Raw genomic sequence first — 21,065 nt, forward strand, 5'->3', positions numbered from 1 at the left:
TGAGTTCTAGTTTGTTAGTGCCTGTTGTAGGGACGAATGATGTTCTTAATTGGATGTCACTGAGATGATAATCTGAGATGTTGATAACCAAAATGTGTTACCTAAGAAACAGACTGAAGACTTTGATATCAGAAGGAATAATTTAAGAGTATAAGGATTCTCTGAAGGGATGCAAGGCTTCTGTGGAAACATATTCTAAACATTTTGGGTTTGTCCATATCCTCTAATTTGGACATCCTGGGCCTGGTTATGAGTCAGATATAGCAGAATTATTCCATGAAACTGCACTCCAACCGATTCTGAATAAGTTAGGTGTTGCCACACCATTTGTCTGGGTATCGGACGTGGCCAGCGCCAGCCCCCCTGCTGCTGCTTCTCTATCCACTGATCGGTCCCGTGTCTCCTACTCCCGTGAGTATCTTATAGCACTTAGTGCAACCTCTTGCCCCTGCAGGAACCGTTGGGAGTTGACTGATACATCTCAGCGTACTTGCCAAGTATGCAAATTTCGCTTCCAGCCTACTCTAACTGTTCCTACCCAGCTTCCCATTGATTCGGCATGTCTTCGGGCTGGTTTGATCAATGCTAGATCATTGGTCAAACACTCTAATGACATATTTGAACTACTAATTGACAATGAGTTTGATCTTCTCTTTGTCACAGAAACGTGGCTTAATGAGACATGCAACCCAGTGGTTGAATTGGCTATTCCACGTGGCTTCAAAATCATTAGACAAGATCGCCCCTTAGGCAGAGGAGGTGGCATAGCAGCCATTTTCAGAGACAAGTGGACTTTTTCTCTTGATCCTATGGGCCCCCAGCTGATGCTGAGGTGCTCCACTTTTCTCTTACTCTGGGGGCACATTTTACCTTGGGGGGAACTCTGGTTTACCGGCCTCCTGGCCATGCAGGCAAATTTCTAGAAGCACTAGAGGACATGATAGTCCCACGGGCCCTGAAATACTCCAGATATCTCCTTTTGGGGGACTTTAATATCCATGTGGATCATCTTGATCTACCCGACACAGTTCGGCTAAACGATGCTTTTGCGATGGCCCAGCTAAAACAGTGGGTTAAGGCTCCCACCCACTCAGGGGGTCACATCCTTGACCTAGTGTGCACTAACTTCGATATAAATACGTCTGACCCTGAAATAGTAACCTGGTCTGACCATATGCTGATCAGATTCACCTGGTCCCTGTCCCGCCCCGCCGAGACCAATCATTCTGCTGCTCACACACAGAAAATTAATATAGTTACGCTCTGTGATCAACTAGATACCTCTCGCCCTATACTTCCCTCTGAAATTGAGTCAGCCGTTAGCTCTTTCAACTCATGTATTGAATGTGGTGCTGCTTCCTCAACTAAAACAGGTCGTGTTTGTAGAGTGCGCTCTACCCCTTCCAAACCTTGGTTCTCCAATACTCTCAGCGATCTTAAATCAGGTTGTAAAAAACTTGAAAGACGTTGGAGACAAGCCTATCTCCCTGAAGCTAAGAAAGAACTGAGAACGGCACAAAAGAGGTACTACGCAGCAATTAAATCGGCAAAAAGTCTATACTATGAAGGGCGTATAACCAAGGCTAATAACAATAGCAGGGAAATCTTTGCTGTTGTTAAAAGCTTTACTTCTCCTTGTGCCGCTCAACCTCTCTTAACCTCTTCGGCAAAATGGTGTGAAGAACTCTCTGTGTTCTTCGTGGACAAAATTGCAAAAATCCAAGATGATTTGTTCACTGTCTGTAATAATTTCCCATCCTCAATGACTATCCCTTCCCCCATTATGCCCGTCCCTATGGATCAGTTTGCCCTTTTCACTCCTGTGGATAAAACAGATGTTGTCAAAATTCTTGCTACTCTACAATCAGGATCCCCCGCTGACCCTTGCCCTGCCAGAGTCCTTGCGGGCCTGGCTAATACAGTTGGCCAAGAGGTGACACATATTGTCAACCTCTCCTTCTCCACTGCCACTGTCCCGGCATGTTGGAAGCAGGCCAAACTGCTACCACTTCTTAAAAAAAATGGCTTAGACCCGAAGGTCCCTGCTAATTTCCGGCCCATATCACTGTTGCCGGCCCTGGCTAAGATATGTGAAAAAGTTGCATTCACACAGCTGGATAAATTTGTTGAAAGCTCTCAGGCTCTCCATCCAGCACAATCATGCTTCAGAGCTGCTTTCAGCACAGAGACGGCTTTAGTTGAGGTTTCTGAGGCTATTCGGGAATGTCTGGACGGAGGTGGCAGAGCGACTCTGATTTTATTGGACCTCTCTGCCGCCTTCGATACGGTTCCTCACTCCCTCTTACTTACCAGACTAGCGGCCATAGGCATAACTGGCTCCGCTCTTGGCTGGCTGACATCCTTTTTAGACAACAGGTCCCAGCAAGTGTGGATGCCGCCTTTTTTCCTCTTCGCCCAAAAAACTTTCAACTGGTGTCCCACAGGGCTCTACCCTCAGCCCCCTGCTTTTTAATATATATATGACCCCCCTCATTTATCTTGCAGAACAGCTAGGAGCCAAAATTATGGCCTATGCCGATAATACACAGCTTTTGTTCACATGGCCCAAAAACAACTCGGACACGTCGAGAGCTCAATTCTGTTTATCATCGGTTTTTCGCTGGCTGGCTTGTGCCCAACTTAAATGCAATGAGAGTAAATCTGAAATCTTGCTGTATGGTTCCTTTCCTGATAACTTCAGTGACTCTCTCTGGCCCACCGATCTCCCATGCCCCAAATCCATCGGCGGACCTGCTAAAAATCTAGGAGTCTGGTTTAGTAACAACCTCAGATTTGAGGACCATCTGAAAAAACGTACAGGAATTTGTTTTTCCACACTTAAAACCCTGCGCAGATTTCTCCCTCTGCTTCCGAGAGAGGCCAAGGAGACGGTCATTCGCGCTCTCATATTATCCAGACTGGATTATGCGAATGCCCTCTTCTGCGGACTCCCGGCCTATCTGATCCACCGCCTCCAAGTTATTCAAAATGCTGCGGTCCGGCTGTTGTTTAATATACCCAGAAGTTCTAGTGTCCGCCAACCTCTCAGAACTCTTCACTGGCTCCCAGTTGCTCAAAGGATTTTATTTAAGATCCTCGTGCTGGCATACCGAGCAGTCCATCAAACGGGCCCAACTTATCTGAGGAAAAGATTCTCCCTTTATGTCCCCAACCGCCCTCTTAGGTCAACCAATCTCCACCAAATGAATATGCCAAAGTTTAAATATAGCAGGCTCGGCGGCCAATCCATCTCTGTCAGAGCGGCGAGAGCTTGGAATACTCTTCCTCTTCATTTGAGAACATCCTCATCCATTATGGCGTTTAGGAAAGGCCTAAAAACCCACTTCTTTAATATCACTGCCTAACGGATGTTTCTCTAAGTTGGATATAATGTGATCTGTTCCCCCTCTCTCTCGCGCCAGGATACTATTTTTTAGTAACAGAGCGCGCTACAAAAGCCTCTATAATAATAATAATATTAGAGAATCTCACATGATTTATTAGGACAGGCTGGAAAAATCATATGATACTTTGACTGCAAGAGCAGCCAAGTCTCATTATATTTTTTCTGACATACAACCCTCCTCCTTTACCAGAACACGTATTCTACTTTTTCCCACTAATTCCACAATAGCCCTCACACACCCCAACTGTACCCACAGGCCCAGGCGTATATTTACAACCTGCTGATAGCAACTGGTAAATGTATGAGATTAGGAAATTCCACGTGATTTTTCAACCAGAAGAGTGGATTCCACATGGTGATTCCACATTCAATGGGGGTTGACTTGTGTGGTATTGGTTAGAAATGATTGCACGGTAATAGTGCAATTGCATGTCATTTCATAATTACTCAAGTATTGTGTAAGTTATAATCAAGTCCAAAGTGCGCCAATTTTTTGTGTCAAAAGTACTTCTCTTTTACTACATTTTCAAAGCCTAAATCCGTTGTTACTATGGGCCACATGTATCATGCTTTTTTTTCTGATTGAAAATGGGCCAGTTCACAGAAGCAGCCTGTTAAGGACAGCAAAAAAGCATTTTGTATGTATCAAAGCCAAACTGTGATTCGGTAGCATGTTAACAAATTGAAACTTTGGTTTTTGACCAAATACCGATTTGGCATTTGAAGGGGGAGTCTGTGGTGTTCTGGAACCAAGTGATCATGCAGTATTCTGTAACCACTGCATCACCCATTGAATATTCTGGATCTGAAGGGCGGAGAGCAGACAAGGATGCTATTCCCGCCTAATGGTGTGGTTGGGGCTGTGTTTTGATGAACTTTGATAAAGTCAAGGTTAAACAGACTACTAGTGTCAGGGGCCTAATTTCCCATTTAGCGATGAGCGATGTGCGGAGGCCCTGCTCATTAAAGACGCATCACAAATTCAACAATGCAAGGCCCAAACACAAATGTCACTACAGCCTGGTGGAAGACCTAATGGCTGTAATAATGTACTCTTACAATTTTGAAAGCTTGTAGCTTGTGAGAAGACTCGGAATTAACGGGGCAAATGTGTGGCAGTAACGGTGTCCCTTCTCAGGAGAACTGCTCGAGCCTCGAAGAAAAGAATCTGCTCCAATAGTGAAGGATACACAAGCTCTGTGACGTCACGAACTGCTGAGTACTTCAGGAAATGTGGCACATCAAGTAGCAAGGATGCACATAGAGCAGTACTTTCTTGTTCTTGACAATGCAAGCTGATGTGCAGCGTAACATGTTGCAATAACGTGCTTACATCAATACTTCTGTGGCAATGGCAGCAGGAGTGTGCCAGTGTCTATGATGTGCTGTGTGGTGAAGCACATAACATTGACAGTCTGGTATTTCCTTAACCCTTTTCCTGCTGATGACGTGCTGGACTCGTCATGGCACACAGTGCACTGTGCTGATGACGGGTCCAGCTCCTCATGGGTCCCACCCACAGGGGAAGCGCTGGCGCTCCCCCCACGGGTGTCCAATTTTGCCCCCACAAAGGGGGATGGCAGCGGAAGAGCTTCTGCTGCCACCCCGACCCCCGCATGGGAATCCCATGACGTCAGCGTGCAAAGCGCACGCTGATGTCTTCAGGAAGTCCCAGACGCTCGGGAAGCCATTTGCTTCCTGAGCGTAGTGCAAGGAGGTAGGATTCCTCATTCCCGGGGGGTTTAGGGAACGCGTCGAGGCATCAGGGGAGAGGAAAGAGATTTTCCTCTCCCCTGATGTCTCTTTGAAGGGCATTTTTGCTTCACGATTGCGCACAGCATTGCAACCGTGCAGCGGAAATGCCCCCACCAGCACCAAGGATTTTAATTTTGTGCATTGGAAGTGGACCCCTTGGGTAAGTGTCGCTTTCTAGTGGGGACCACATTGTAAAAAAAAATCTGCCCTCCTGGGGGCAAATCGGCCCATTTTTCCAGCTGTTTTCCCCCAGGGGGGCAGAAAAACACCACTAGTCACCAGGGACTGTGGCTGGGGCATTTAAATTTGGATAGAAGCAGCCCCTTGAGCAAGGGTTGCTTTCTAAAGGGGGCATATTTCAAGGAATATTTTTCTGCCCCCCAGGGCAAATCAGCCCATTTTTTTGTTGGCCGTTTTGCCCCGGGGGGAGGGGGGCAGAAAATGCCGCTAGGCACCAGGGACTCATTTGGGGGCATTTAAATTTGGATGGAAGCGACCCCTTGGGCAAGGGTCGCCTCCAAAGGGGAGCATTTCTTGTTGATGTTTGTCTGCCCCAGATCTGCCCATTTTTTGGGCCTTTCTGGCCTACTAGACCCTAGGGATTGTGTTTTGCAGTATGTGGAAGCGACCTGTTGGGGAAGCTTCGTTTTCAAAGGGGTTAAAATATGTTTGTGTATTTTTTCCCCCAACAGATCTGCCCCATTGTTTATGTCTTTCTGCCCTAGGTGGGAGGTTAAGGCAGAAAATCCTGCTAGGCAACAGGGATTTTTTTTTTCCAAGGGGCGACAAATATCTGTCTGAGTGGCTTGGTGGAAAACCTCACCTAATCCCCATTGTTCTCAGCCCTATTTGAAGGCACCTCTGGCCGAATGACCATTTGGGTGTTGAGTGACATTCTGCGTTATAATTTTAATTGTCATATTGTTTGTGAAATGCAATAGTATTTTTTTTATTTCTCTATTTTATTCTAGTTCAAGGCTTTTGCTGTTTGGACTGTTCCAGGTTGCGGTTTTGTTACTGCTGCTTTTGCAACTTGTGTAGTTGCATGTGCTTGGTAAGTGTATTTATTTTGTACTATTTACTCTAAATTAATTTAACTTCCCTACATGAATGTGTTTTTTGTAAATGGTGTAGTAATAGCAGTTTTTTTGGCATCTGTGTTTTGAGTGCCATAATCTTTTTGCATTAGTGCTTGATGTGTACTTTGTTGTCTTATGAGTAATTGTTTTTTTCTTTCTAGTGGGATATCATTGCGTTTTGCTGTGCCTCTGCAGAGTAGGTGCTGGTGAGTGTAGCTATCTTTAGTAAGAATTATATTGTTTTGGAGTATATAGATCTTTGTGCTAAAGCCACACTTTGTTTACTACTTGCTTGGTTCAGAGACTTACTCTGATTCTAAGGCAGAGATGGGAGGGGAAGATTCAGGCAGTGAGTTTTCTCTTCACATGGAATCATCAGATTATGAAGCTTCTTCGAGTGCGGATGAAGTGCCTGTGTTAGAGGAGGACATTGATGTGCCGATAGTGGGCCAAGAGGCATCTGGGCTGCAGTCTGGGGCTCCAAGGCTTCCCATTGGTATAGGTCGGCAAGAGGCATCTGGGCTGCAGCCTGTGGCTACAAGGCTTCCAGTTGGTGTGGTGCGGCAACAGGCATCTGGGGCTGCTTGGCTTCTCGCTGGTGTAGTGCGGCAAGAACATCTGGGGCTGCTAGGCTTCCCGTTGGTGTAGTGCGGCAAGAGGCATCTGGGCTGCAGGCTGGGGCTGCAACACTTCCCGTTGATAGTGCTGACCTTTGGGTTGCCCCTGGCATGGTGCTGCCGGCATTGCCAGACTTTACTGGTGTTTCAGGGTGTAGAGTGCATACTGAGAACTTTTTGCCAATACATTTTTTTCAGTTGTTTATGGACGATGTGTTTTTGGCAAAGATTGTTGAGCAGACTAATTTGTATGCCGAACAGTTTTTGAGGGACAACAGTGCCACCCTTAAGCTCCATTCTAATGCTACCCAGTGGACTCCCACAAATCTTGAAGAGATGAAGAAGTTCTTGGGATTCACTTTTTTGATGGGCTTGCTAAGGAAGCCATCAATGTCTTCATATTGGTCTACTAGTCCCTTGATGGCAACGGCTATTTTTCCGGCAGCCATGAGTCGTGATAGGTATTTGCTTCTGCTTCGGATGATGCATTTTGTCGATAATCGTTTAGCGTTGCCACGAGATCACCCTGATTGTGACCGTCTCTTTAAGATTTGGCCTGTCCTTGATCACTTTGTTGATCGTTTTTCTGAGATCTATGCTCCAGGAAAAGAAATAGCAGTGGATGAGTCTTTCGTGTTGTTCAAGAGCCGCTTGGTTTTTAGGCAATGCATGCCTAGTAAGAGGGCGCGCTATGGAATTAAACTGTTTATGCTGTGTGACAGTGGGACTGGATATGTCTTAACAAAGCCAACATTTATATGAAGATAACTTCTACACTGGTGTGCAGTTGTTCAAGGAATTGGCCAAAGTGGGCACTGTTGCTTGTGGCACAATGCGCTGTAACCGTAAAGGTTTCCCAAAAGAACTTGTTTGTCAAAAGCTTGTGCGGGGACAGTGCAGTGCGCTGCATTGCTAAGAGCTTCTAGCTGTGAAGTTTTCAGACAGGAGAGATGTCTACATGCTGACTACCATCCAAGATGAAAGCACTGCACCTGTGAGTGTTTGGGGTCAGGTTGCTGAAGTGCGCAAACCTGTGTGCATTTTAGACTATAATAGGAACTTGGGTGGTGTTGACAGAGTAGATCAGAGGTTGGAACCATACGCTGCTCTTCGTAAGGCTTACATTTGGTATTAGAAGTTCGCTATCCATCTTTTCCACTTGACAACCTTTAATGCTGTTGTTTTGTTCAAGGATTCTTGTCCTGAGTCAAAGATGACTTGTGCCAAGTTTCAGGAGTCTTAATCGGCAGCCTTGTTCTAGTGGAACGTGCAAGTGTTCCTAGAGTTGGAGTGGTGGAGGATGTGGCTAGATTGGAAGATTGCCACTTTCTAGAGTACATTCCTCCTACAACCTCAAAAGACTGTCCCACTAGGAGATGTAGAGACTGTTGGCGAAGAGGTGTGCAGAAGGAGACTTGTATGCACTTCCCCAACTGTCCTTCTAAACCTGGACTGTGTGTGTCTTCTTGTTTCAAGTCGTACCACACGCATAAGAATTTTTGAGAGTATCCATGAGTGGTAAAGTGAACTGCCCGGCCTGTATTGTTTAACATTTTTTATTGTGTTTCAAGGTTGCCATTAGTGCAATGTATTTAGTTTCAGATTTTGTGTTAGCAGATTTGTATCTATTTGCAATTTGTTTGTGTTTCTTTTGTATAAAAAAATCTAAATGTGATGGCGGTGTGTGTAGGCTGGCGCTTGGCTGGCGGTGTGCATGGACTGGCACTTGGCTGGCATTGTGCGTGGATTGGCGCTTGGCTGGCGGTGTGCATGGACTGGCGCTTGGCTGGTGGTGTGTGTGGACTGGCGCTTGGCTGGCAGTGTGCATGGACTGGCACTTGGCTGGCGTTCTGTGTGGACTGGCGCTTGGCTGGCGGTGTGAGTGGACTGGCGCTTGGCTGACGGTGTGCGTGGACTGACGCTAGCTTGGCGGTGTGCATGGACTGGCGCTTGGCTGGCGGTGTGCGTGGACTGGTGCTCGGCTGGCGGTGTGCATGGACTGGCCCTCGGCTGGCGGTGTGTGAGTAGTGACTTGCTGCTGGTCACTACACACTGCTAGCTGAGCGCCACTCCACGCAATCCATCAGTTTGTGTAGTTGCTGTGTCAGGAATGTGGGCGTGTGAAAGTGTTGGGCCCTTGAATGGCGCTGTCCGCTGGCATGAGTGTTGTAATGTGATGGGCCCGCGGCTGGCGGTGTGAATGTTTTGTGTGTGTCACACGTATGAAAGGTGTATGAATGGCCTGTAAAGAGATTGGTGCCTTGTCGTGGCTTTACAGCTCACAAGCTGTGAGTTAATGGTTAAGTTCCTTGTCCTTTCAATTATTAACAGTGCATTTCATTTTTGTAAATTCACTTGGTAATACAATTGTACATACTGAACTATTACTCACCCTCGTTCCAAATCGAACCAAGATGTGTGTGTGCTTGAGGATTAGATGGTTGTGCAGGAATATTTGTCTTTTTTGTCTTTCTAAAGTAAGGTGTATCTTGTCCCTTTTAGTGGATGTTGTGATGTGTTGGTTTTGTGCCTGGTGGTGTGAAAGGTCTTGTGTGTATCACGTATGGAAGGTGTGTGAATGGCCTGTAAAACGGCTGGTGCCTTGTCGAGGCTTTACAGCTGACGAGCTGCTAGTCACTGGTTAGGTTTTTTGTGCATTTAATTATTGACAGTGCATTTCATATTTGTGAAATCTCTTGTTAATAACATTTTATATACTGAACCATCACTCGCCCTCATGCCAAATCCAACCAGTATGTGTTTTTTTGTTTGAGGAATAGATGGCTGTGCAGGATTTTTTGTCTTTTTAGTCTCTCTGCCAAGGTATACATTCCATCTAAGAATAACCTACCAACTGTAGATATTATCGTTAACCCATGGGAGTACATGGTGATTTCTCTCTTATGAATTCCAACAAGTTATTTTATCTGCAATGTACTGCAAACTTAAAAATGCCTGTCTCATTTTCCTAGCAACCTTGTGCCAAAGTTCTTACGATGCAGAAATAAACACATAATTATGTCAAACTATTTGGTTTTGCAAGGGGGGTCACCTGGGTTTTTGGCCCAGTGCTCGGCGGCCATCTAGGAAAACCTACAAAACCCACACATTTCTGAAAAGTAGACACCCAGGGGCTTCCAGGGAGGTATGGCTTGCGTGTATCCCCCAACGTTTCCTCACCCACAATTCCCTGCAAACCTTACTTTTAGTTGAAAAATTCACTTTTTTCAGACATTTTTGTGTGAGAAAGTGTGGCATCACTGGGCTCACACAAATTTCCTACCGCCCAGTGTTCCTCCAGGTCTCCCAATAAAAATGGGGCCTCACTTGTGTGGGAGGCCCAAGTACCCGCGACATGCAAGGACACAAAGCGTTTTGAGGCAAGAGCGGGGCCTCAGCCACCAAGCAGTTGCCGGTTGAGGTGAGGCTTACTCCCAAAAAAAGCTGGGGATGAAGAGGTAGCTCTTAAACTACGCACACATGGGATACATGTCTGGTAGGGTGGTAACACACCACTGATCTATTTCTCTTCTGTTGAATGAATTAATGCAGAAATTCTTTGCACTTATGATTTTTTGCAGTAGCACTTCTCACTTATAAGGTCCTGAGGAAAGCCGAGCCAATGAACTAAACGGCTGAAACATGTCGACCTCACTCCTAGCCAAAAGATAGTCAAAATTATCCTACACTATCAGGCGCTTTTTATCAGATGGCATTAGGACAATTCCCAATAAACATATTTTTTGTCCTTTTAGTCATTTTTATTACACACACGTTTATCACTTGCACTGCACTCCATCAGTCCACACATACCTTGAACAAACATAGTGGCTGAGACTTTTTGAGAGTCGGAGGTCTAGTACTTAAGTACATCAGCCTTTGAACCACCTTGGCTAGAGGTGACCCCTCTCTCTCGGTTTTCCAGATGACGAAGTTCCGCCAAATGGGTGGGCTGATGGAAACTATTTTCAGGCCTGGGAGTGGACAAGCTATGTAAAATTGGTGAACTGCGGTTGCTCCTACATTGGTGGTCTTTCTGTCACACCTAATAGACCGGTTTCTTCCCTGTAGTTAGTCAGGTTTGCATTTAGGGGTATGGAATAAATCTGGTCTTTAAATATTGCCCCCTAGACCCTCCCCCACCTTTCTTGTTGTTAATTCCTCTAAACTGCACCTTCCCTGGCAAAGTTCATGTTTAGCATTCTCAACATCTAGGAACACTGCAACAATGATTTCTAAATAAGTGGTTTCTTATGTGACAAGGGGACATCTCAAACACATTTTCAGTTTGTGATATTGCAAACCACTGCTGAGACATTTGTAACTTTTTATTTAATTGTCTATTGGTGATCTTACACTAATACAGTATGGTGCATAGTATTGTGGGGTGCGACAATAATATGGGTATTGTTTCAAATAATGGTGAGGTCTATCCCTGAGCTCAGTGTAGTTTTCACTCCACGTTCATATTTGCATTTGTGCCTTTGTTTTCCATCATGCACAATGTCACTGCACCCCATTCTTCTGAACACCACCTGGTGATCCACCAGTATCATGGCTGAAGTAGAAGAAAGTATTCCGCCACTACTGGAGGGTGTTTGGCAAGTCGCTTAGGGCTGAGCATGGAATTTCATTGTCAATGCATTGTCTGGGCACTGAAGGTCAGGAATTATTTGAACATCTCCCTGACCTGTCAGATAATGACTGCAAATTTCAATGAGTATGTAATTTGCCTAAAACAATTGAATATGCATTATTTGCCTAAATTAAGCACTGTGCTTGAACGCTACCAATTCTGCAAAAGAATGCAGCCGCAGGGAGAGTCTACTGAGCAATATGTAACAGAACTATGCAGGTTGGTGTAACCTGTAGCTTTGGTAGTACCTGTGAGGAGTGCTTAAGAGTCCAATTTATCCCAGACTGGGGTGTTCTTCAGAAAAAGCTAAAGAGTGCAGGTGGCAGAAGGACAACCTTCTTTACAAGAAGTGCTCACCATGGCAAAAACATATGAGCATTCCAAGGCGTGTGTGGCTATTATTCCAGGTAGTTCTGCTGTCTCAGGCAGAACAGAAAATGTAGTTAGTGTGTGACAAACCAAGGGCAAGGTTTTGCAAGAAAAGGCTGGTGCAAAGGGGACAACAATGTTTACAAGTTAATGCTTCTTGTGTGGAAATGTAGGTCATATAGCTAGATTAAAGGATTATCCTGTGTGGAAGGTGGTGTGCAACAATTGTGAGAGGAGAAGGCACTTCACTTTGCTGTAGATTTACCAAAACACTAAAAATGTGAGAGAGGTTGTATATGATGGGGACTATGAAGAGGACGATGAGGATAGATTGGTTGGGAAGGTCACTATTCTGCAAACTAAGAAAGGTACATCTGAAGGGCCTTTAAAACAGTTCAGGTAAATGGTGACCCTGTCAGGATTCTATTTGTTTCAGGTGCCAATATAACACGTATTTCCAAAACATTTTATGAATTAAGTCTGAAAACAAAAGTAAAACTTCTAACAATATATGTCAAACCAAAAGCATATGGTGGAGAAACCATAAATAGTTAGGGGCAGATTTATGTTAACTGGCGCATCCCGAGGGATGCGCCAGTTAACATGCGCCACAGTGCGCCACAGCTACGCCACCCATGGTGCGCCGCATTTATGATGCGGCGCACCATGGGGCAAAAACAGCACAGATGCGTGACGCATCTGTGCCGGAAATGTGGCGCATTGCTAGAGTTGCGTCGCAAGCGCGACGCAGCTCCAGCAATGCTCTGGGGGGGCCTATTCTTTCAATGCTGCCTCAAGCCTTACGCCTGCTTCAAGCAGGCGCAGGGTTTTGACGCAGCATTGCCCTGAAAGTGACTGAGTGAAATCTCATAGATTTCACTCAGCCACTTTCAGGAGGCGTTCCTGCGCAGGTACGCCTCCCCTGCGCAGGATCGCCTCCTCATGGCGCAGTGCTGTACAACGTGACGCATCTCCTAGATGCATCACGTTGTAAATAGGGCGCAGGGATGCGCCACGTTTCCATGCCGTTGCGTCACGCAACGGCGGCGTAAACGTGGCGCAAGCCCTTCATAAATCTGCCCCTATGTCTATTTCTGGGCAACCATTACGTTTAAAGATAGCGTCATACCTGAGAAAATGTATGTATCGATTAAAGAGGATTGCCTCATTAATTGGTTTCACCAACGGGACTTGAATGTTTGGTTGGACCCCAATGAGGATCCTCCAGTTAGGTTCAATGATGTTCCCACTGTGGGGAAGATTCAAGCTGGAAGAGAATCATAGTTGGATAAGTTTCCTGATTTTTCAGGACAGTTTTGGGTTGTGTTAAGGATTACGTACATATGATCAAGTTGAAGTCTGATGCCCAACCAAATGCTTTTAAAGAGAGGGGTGTTCCATTGTTAGTGAGAGAAAGAATGAGAAAACAATTAAACAAGTTGATTGACAATGTAATTGTTCAGGGTCTTGAAAGTTCGGATTGGGTCGCACCAGTGGTAATGGAACATAACGCCAATGGGGAGGTTAGGTTCTGTGTGGCCCTTAGGGAACTCAATAAGTCAGTAGTGGTGGACCATTATCCCGTTCCCAGTATCAGTGAGGTGTTGTTCTCCCATGAACGGTGCTAAGCATTTTTCCTCAAGTGACCTTATGTCAGCGTGCCACCAGATTAAATTGCACCCCTTCCCAAGATCTCACCACTTTAGCCACTTCCTTCAGCACTTTCAAATTTCTCATGATGCCATTTAGCTTGATTTCACCTGTCTCTGTGTCAGAGGGTGATGGGGAGTATTTTGAAAGGTGTTGAAGGGGGGATGATTTATCAAGGTAATAGTTTGGTGTATGGGCCTGATGGTGATGAACATGATAAGAGGTTGTGTGAAGTCCTGTGTTAACTGCAGAGCTGTGGGCTAACATTGAAGCCCGGAAAATGCTGTTGATGGGTCGTGTTGAAATAGGCTCTAGAATTGGACCTAAGAGTGGTTTACTGAACACCATCAAGAATTTACCACCCCCTCAGGGTAAACAACAATTGGTGAAATTTCAGGGAAAGGCTGAATTTAACAATATGGGGCATATTAGCAAGGCCAATATCGCCGCTTTAGCTGGACTTTTCCTGCTAAAGCTGCAATATTTTTATCGCCCTATTAGCAAGCTGTCGCTAACAACAGTTAGCAACAGCTTTCAGGCGATAGCTACAGGTTTGGAGCCCGCTTTGCATGTCAGTGATATGTATTGCTAATGACATGCAAAGTGGGCGTACCCAAACTGTTAGCGACTGAAAACAGTCCCTAACACAGCTATCATCTATTATCAAGGCAGGCGAAGTGATAAAAAAATCGTGCTAAGTGTGAGTATCGCTATAAACTAACGCCTGCTAAAAATTTGACTTACCTGTATAGTCAATAGGGGGTGGATGATCAGATTAAGCCCCCATTGGCGTTAATGCGAGAATATTGCTGGATTTCCAGAGATATTCTCGCATTTCGCCGCTATCTCTGGATATTTTAGCACAATGGAGAAAAACATTGCTAATAGCATGTTTTCTCCGCTAAAATATCCAGTGATAGCCAGCGATAAACAAAAAGTTGCTAACCACGTTTAGCGATAAATATGGCTATTTCTTTCTAATAGGCCCCTAAGTTTGTTCCCCAGTTTGTGGAGAGAACTGCATGCTGAGGACTTTACTTAGTAAGGCTAAATAGTTTGCTTGGAGTAAGTCATGTGGAGAAGAGTTTGAGGATGTAAAATATAGCCTGGAGAATGCTTCAGATTTGGGAAGCTTTGATATCAATGACAAAACTATTGGAATAACCGATTCGAGCTCGAAAGGCTTGGGACAGTTTTCATTCAGAGAACACAGAACAATTTTATTTATCTCACAAGGTTTGAGAGAAACCGAGATCAATCTTTGGGGGCACAGTTTTGAGATCAAGACCAACTACTGAAGTTGAATACTACATTTAGTGGTTAACCTGTGTTTTTATAGCATTCAAAGACTATTTTATGCCAATTTTAGTATTCTGTAGTATTCTTTTTGTGAAGGCTAGTGCATGAAGACTACTGATATGTGAGTGATACTTCTTGAACACTAACTGAATACTAAGCAAATACTTATTTGCTAACCGTATAGTCTTCATTTCCAGTGCAGAACTTTTACTGAATACATGCAATTTGAACACTACTGCACTTTACCCAGACTACTATTCAAGCGGCGGCTGAATACTAAGCAAATACTTCTATTCTAACCGTATAGTCTTCATTTACAATGCAGAACTTTTACTGAATACATACAATTTGAATACTACTGCACTTACCCAGATAGCTGCAGATTCTATAGAAAGTTATGTCCAATGCATTTTGGGTCACTTGCTAAACCAAAAAGGTATGGCTAGGCTAATAATCACAATATTAACAAATACACAGGTACACTAGTAGATATTTCCCAATTACACATGCATAGGTGGGAGGATATTACATTCCTCAATAATATATTTGTATGAATTAATGGTCAAAGTATTCCAATACTCGGTCAACTTTTTGGTTTATTTTCAACAGTCCAAAGATAACAAGTAAAAGTATAAGGGGTATTGATTAGACAATGAGCAATATCCACAATCAATGACAGAAGCCCATTCAATTATAATTGAAAACTCCTGGAAAACTATATGGTTGAATTTAATTTAATTTTCTTAAGTACATTTGATAATAGCACACAACAGAGTGAATTCCTTTGGTGTTAAAACCTAGAGTTTACACAACATTTAAAATGTACTTAAAATGTACTTCTAAAAACATTTGGTAAAAGTAAACACATAAAAAGTAAACACATAAAAGTAAACATATCCTTATGGGTGCCCTGGCAATTACCGGTTTACAGTGGGGGAGAGGGTTGCAGTTTAAAGTGATGTGTATCATTTCCGATCACAGAGGATTGTGTATCATTTCCTAGTAATTACAGGGTGATGTTTGCTACCCCCAGACCAGTTTTTCAAACCTGCCGAAATGTATGGTACCTTTTAAAGATCTGGGCATGTGGATTTTGGCTAATACAACAGCATCCACTAATCTCTCTCATAGTGATTTGGGAATTCGCATACAAATGACAATTTTGTGGTATAAACAAAGCAGCAACTTCCTACTATTTCCGAAATATATACTGCTATTATCTTGTTCCAACTTGGGTTAACTTAATGGACATTGCAGTCACTGGAATATGTGTTTACACAAGGCATTGGATTTAATAGTGCCAAGTTGTGAATTTTTCTATTTATGTCTGTAACCTGGATACATTTCAACACTTTTCCAAACTGTATTTCTGAATTATCTAAATATGTTATTGTACTTTGGTCCCGTCTGACTAGTTTGTTGTAGTTTGCTGCATACACATAGCAATAACCCTTCCTTAAACTAATTTTATCATATGATGCTAGTTTCCTTTCAAAGTATATAGATACTCTTTTTTGAGCTGCTAGGAACTCATCATTTGTTAAATCTTTTATAGTCATTTTCCCCATTTGAAAGCACCCATCTATTATCTCCATTCTCTCCAGACGTATCGATGGATCCATAAGTCTATTGATTGCATTTTGTATCTCGCCATCAATATTGCAGGTTGCTTTAAGTAATGGTATCATCTGAATTAATGTCACAGTATTCAAAATTTGCATTTCTACATTTTGTGTTCCAGAGATGTGAGAAACTATGTAGCCATTTAGGTCTTCAAAATGAAAACAGTTATTTGAAAAGAGTGGCCCATTGTGGCGTACACAGTCTGAAAGATGCACTAACTGATGAATATTCATAGTCATGAACCTCTGTCATACAGGTCTTCAAAAAGTTTGACAAAGGTGAGCAAGCAAGTCTCTGCTCGGTCAATTTCTGAAAATGTTAGACTTTCTTTATCTAGTAAATATATTCCTTTTGAGAAGAGGCAAAAATGTACAAATAGCTGATTGGGTAATACATCAGCTAGTACTGGTATTCCCCAGAAGAGCAAGAAGTTTCTGTATTCAGGGGATTTCCATAAATGTACATCTTCAAGGCTACCAGGAAGTCTTAATATGTTAAGTGAAGGCTTGATAGCCTGTAATCTCTTGCTAACAAGGTCTCTGTAAGAGTGTGCTGAAAAGCATGACTTCTCATATTGCTTCCCGAACCATAATGTGAACATCAGTTTCATTCCACCTGCGCAGACCCCATGCATATAATCTAAATGAAATCCATTAATACATGGGAAAAGGGAAAGGAATAGAAACCGGAAAGGGCCTTTCACACCATGAACTGAATATTCATGTTTACCCTGTTGTATTTTAGCTAATGTTTCATTTATATCAGTCTTCAGATTTTCAGTTGTTCTTGGTGGTCCTTTAGGATCATCGTCATTGTAAGGAAAAACATGTCAATGCCCCATTCCCGATCTTGAAGTCATACCTGGCTATAAACAGGACCAACAGCTAAATTTCCCATTGAACTGCTTACTGTTGGTAAGCAAACAACGAGCTGGTAGATCACAAGTACATGAAGGTAGTGCAGCACGACATACAAAAACAGAGCCTGTATGATCTGTAAACATAACTCCCTTTTCCAAATGACTAAATTCCTCAGTTAAAGGATGTAGGTATGTCCACATATATGGCTTTCTTTGCCCAATCCAAATTCCAAAGACAAGCATGTTTTCTTTTGCTTTGCGTTTTGTTACAGAGAGCTCATTAATCATCAAATACACAGGCCACATGCTTAGTTTACTACTTTTAAAAATGTTGACTCCATCTGTGTTCATAACAAAAGAGATATTGTTTTTCATACTTAATATCCCCTTATCAAACAGGTTTTTGTATCCAATTCCATCATAAACATCACCTATTACAGAGTTTCCATTCTGTTTGTAGTGCTCATATCTGTGTGTTCTCACTTCCTCCGTAAAATCTCTCCTCTTAAACATAGTATTTAGCTGTTTAATTATGGAGTGTTGGACAAAAAAAGCAACAGCACCAGGCTCTGTAAGATCCTTCAGACAATGGGTATTCGTGCATATCTTTGCATTATCGCTGATGCTTTCATAGCAAGAGGAACAGTAGTTTCTTATCGTAGGAATAGTGATGTATTTTTTCATAAACATCTTAAGTTTGAATAACGAGTTAATCATTTTATTAGGCACTGGTAAAATGCAGCAGATTAAGTCCAGTAGTGCCCCTAATGCCTCATCAGAAATTCTAAATCTAACCGCAAAGCAAATGATAAGCAGTAGGACAGCTTGCACAGTGTGTTGTGAACCTTTAAATAGGAAATTGTCTTCTGGGATTTCATGCTTTTCAGAAATATTATTTTCACCCTCATTTACAATAGTTATATTGTTTACAACATTCTCTGAAAAAACTTGTGCTTCAAAACTGATTTCATTGTCTTCTGGATCAAAACTATTTTCTCTTTCATCTGCATATTCATTCTGATGCTCAGATGAGTGTAATTCCTCATAAGCCTCTTCATCAAAGTCGTATGTCGGAGTACCTAAATTATATTCCATAATAAAGAATGAGACTACTTCAGTTTCTAACTCTTTAGGATCTGTGCATAAACAAAACAAAACATGCATTGAAGCCTATTAGAAATTAGATTATTAAGCTGCCCTAAATGAAGTATTGTGCAGTACAGAAAATCCATTCACTTATTAACTCACACACCATCCATGGGAATGTCAGTAAACACAGAATAAAGTTGTCTGATGAGGTAACAGGATGGGATGTGATAATATAGTTCTACCTTGATCTTTCCTTTAGATTTGTAATCATTTAACCCCTCACACTTGACATGAAGGGAAATGTATGTTTGGTGAAAAAGGATTGCAAATGGGGAGATGTTATATGGTGCAAATCCTTTGTCAAAGCTCCTTACCCTGAGGAGAAAGGTTTTTGTAGATGCCTATGTGTACAAGCTTTCTGTAGTTGCATAATTTGTAAAAGAGCATAGAGATAGCATGGCAGCTCAATGTATTCTCTATGAGAGTTTATACTCGAACATGCACAATTAACAGTTAAATAAACTGTTTCGGTTGTGAAATGACAATCTTATTTAAAAAGTTTTTACCTGTTTCTTTTGATTGACTACATTCATCCTGTACACCTGGTTTATCACCATTTGCATTGAAAAGTATGATATTTTTATCTAGAATACTTAAAATTGGTGTTAACATTTTTGTTGTTTCCATTGATTCCTATAAAATAAAGAAACATGTTTATAAAACTGAGTTTTACCATTCAAAGGCACACATACCCATTGAAACATCCTAAATCACTTACTAATATTAAATGTTTGTGGTATGGACCTCGATTTTTTTAAATTCTTTTTTTTCCTCCTGCTTCTGCCATTACTCCTACGATGTAAAAATAATCTTAAACATTGAACAATTGCCACCCTCTCCATTTTATTTGTACCTATGTACATACTTATATTTATTAATATAATTATTTAAATACATTTTTTCTAATTATAAAGATTTATTACAATAAGTTGTCTACCTATAGGTAATTGTGAAAGGTCATATAGCTCAGTAAGTAATATGCAACATATAAGTGTAATACGGTGCTATAATAATCCACCCTTAAGTGTTAAAATATTTAATCTGCTTGACCATTTTAACCAGCTTGTTCTTTCTAAACATGCACAGGCGCAGGTAAAACATTTCAAAAATTTGCTAAAAATAGGCACGTACCCCTACAATATTTAATTTGCTCTTAACTTGCATCAGACCCATACGCACAAAGCAGGTTCATATATAGCTACATTTAAGGTACATTCTTCTTCAAATATCCATAAATCACAGCAGATCTAGTGCTTCAAAACATCAATGCATTATTAAAAACGTTGTCACATAAATATGTGTTAGGAATACTTTAAATTTCTATCTTGCTCCTATGGGAAAATATGCAGGTAAACATTGTACACAGCATTCCCCATTATAGCCTAAGGGCAAGATAGCCTTTCAATAGTGATAAACAAAATTGGCAGTATTTCACTATCAGAGCATGTCACCCACACTTCTACATGCTCTACCTTTCACATACACCGCACCGTGCCCAGGGGGTTACCTTGGGCCTTCCATAGGGGTGTCCAATGTGTACAGAAAGGGAAGGGTTAGGCCTGTCCAGTGGGGACATTGGCCAGGTCAGCATGGCAGTTAGCTACTGTACACAGGCACTGCAGTGGCAGGGCTGAGTGATGTGGTGGTGTATTAGAGTGATGTGGTGGTGTTCCCGAGTGATCTGGTAGTGTCCCTGAGTGACGTGGTGGTGTCCTTGAGTGATGTGGTGGTGTCCCTCACTGATGTGGTGGTGTCCCTGACTGATGTGGTGGTGTTCCTGATGGATGTGGTGTTCCTGAGTGATGTGGTGGTGTCCCTGAGTGATGTGGTGGTGCCCCTGAGTGATGTGGGGTGTCCCTGAGTGATGTGTTGGTGCCCCTGAGTGATGTGGTGGTGTTCCTGAGTGATGTGGTGGTCTTGAGTGCAACCCCCAATGATAAAGCATGAAACCAACCAAGTCAGGGGGGGTGGCGTCGTAACAAAAATAAAAAATAAATGCGTTTTTCCACACTCTGTGTGAGGGACGTCTTTAAGGACGTCTTTAAGGAACTAGGTAGCTTGCTCACTCCTCTTTAATTAGCAGTCCAGTACTAGCCACTTTTTACCCACACATAGATGGTCTTATTATTACTACTGGTAAAAGCAATGGACCAAAGAAAAGAAAAGACTGCAAGAAAGAATCAATAGGTCTGAGAAAGTATTTGAAGTTCTGTAATACTGTGCCTGTTCTTTATACATGTTGGTAAATGTGCTTAACTGAACTCTGACCATCAGCCTGGAGGACAGAGATGCAGCAGTTGTAACGTAATGGCATTTACTGCTAACGCACTAATTGATGTAAACCCTTTTTCCCATCCTTTAGGAGACAGGTTTCACATTTTAGCACAAACGTCACCGAGCTCTAGGTGCAAAAGATAAAAACTTAAGTCAATAAAAACTCAACTGCTAACAAACACCATAATAATTAGCAGAATCAAAGTATCAGCTTTAATGTGCCAATTAGAGCAACAGGCACGCACAAATGGTCTTTTCATATTATGCCAACCCTATCGCCTTTGTCAATGCTCCTTTTATCCAGAGCTTAGTGACAGTTACTTCTTTTATGTCCTTGGTGGCGCAATGA

At 42.6% G+C, this 21,065-nt stretch overlaps 1 pseudogene; it reads right to left on the bottom strand.

Annotated features, from left to right (window-relative positions):
• Positions 1-16,052: 16,052 nt before the first annotated feature.
• Positions 16,053-21,065, bottom strand: part of LOC147711520 (uncharacterized) — a 43,545-nt pseudogene continuing 38,532 nt past the window's right edge.

The sequence above is a fragment of the Lissotriton vulgaris genome, chromosome 5, assembly GCF_964263255.1.
Source record: "Lissotriton vulgaris chromosome 5, aLisVul1.2, whole genome shotgun sequence".
NCBI classification, from domain to species: Eukaryota; Metazoa; Chordata; class Amphibia; order Caudata; family Salamandridae; genus Lissotriton; species Lissotriton vulgaris.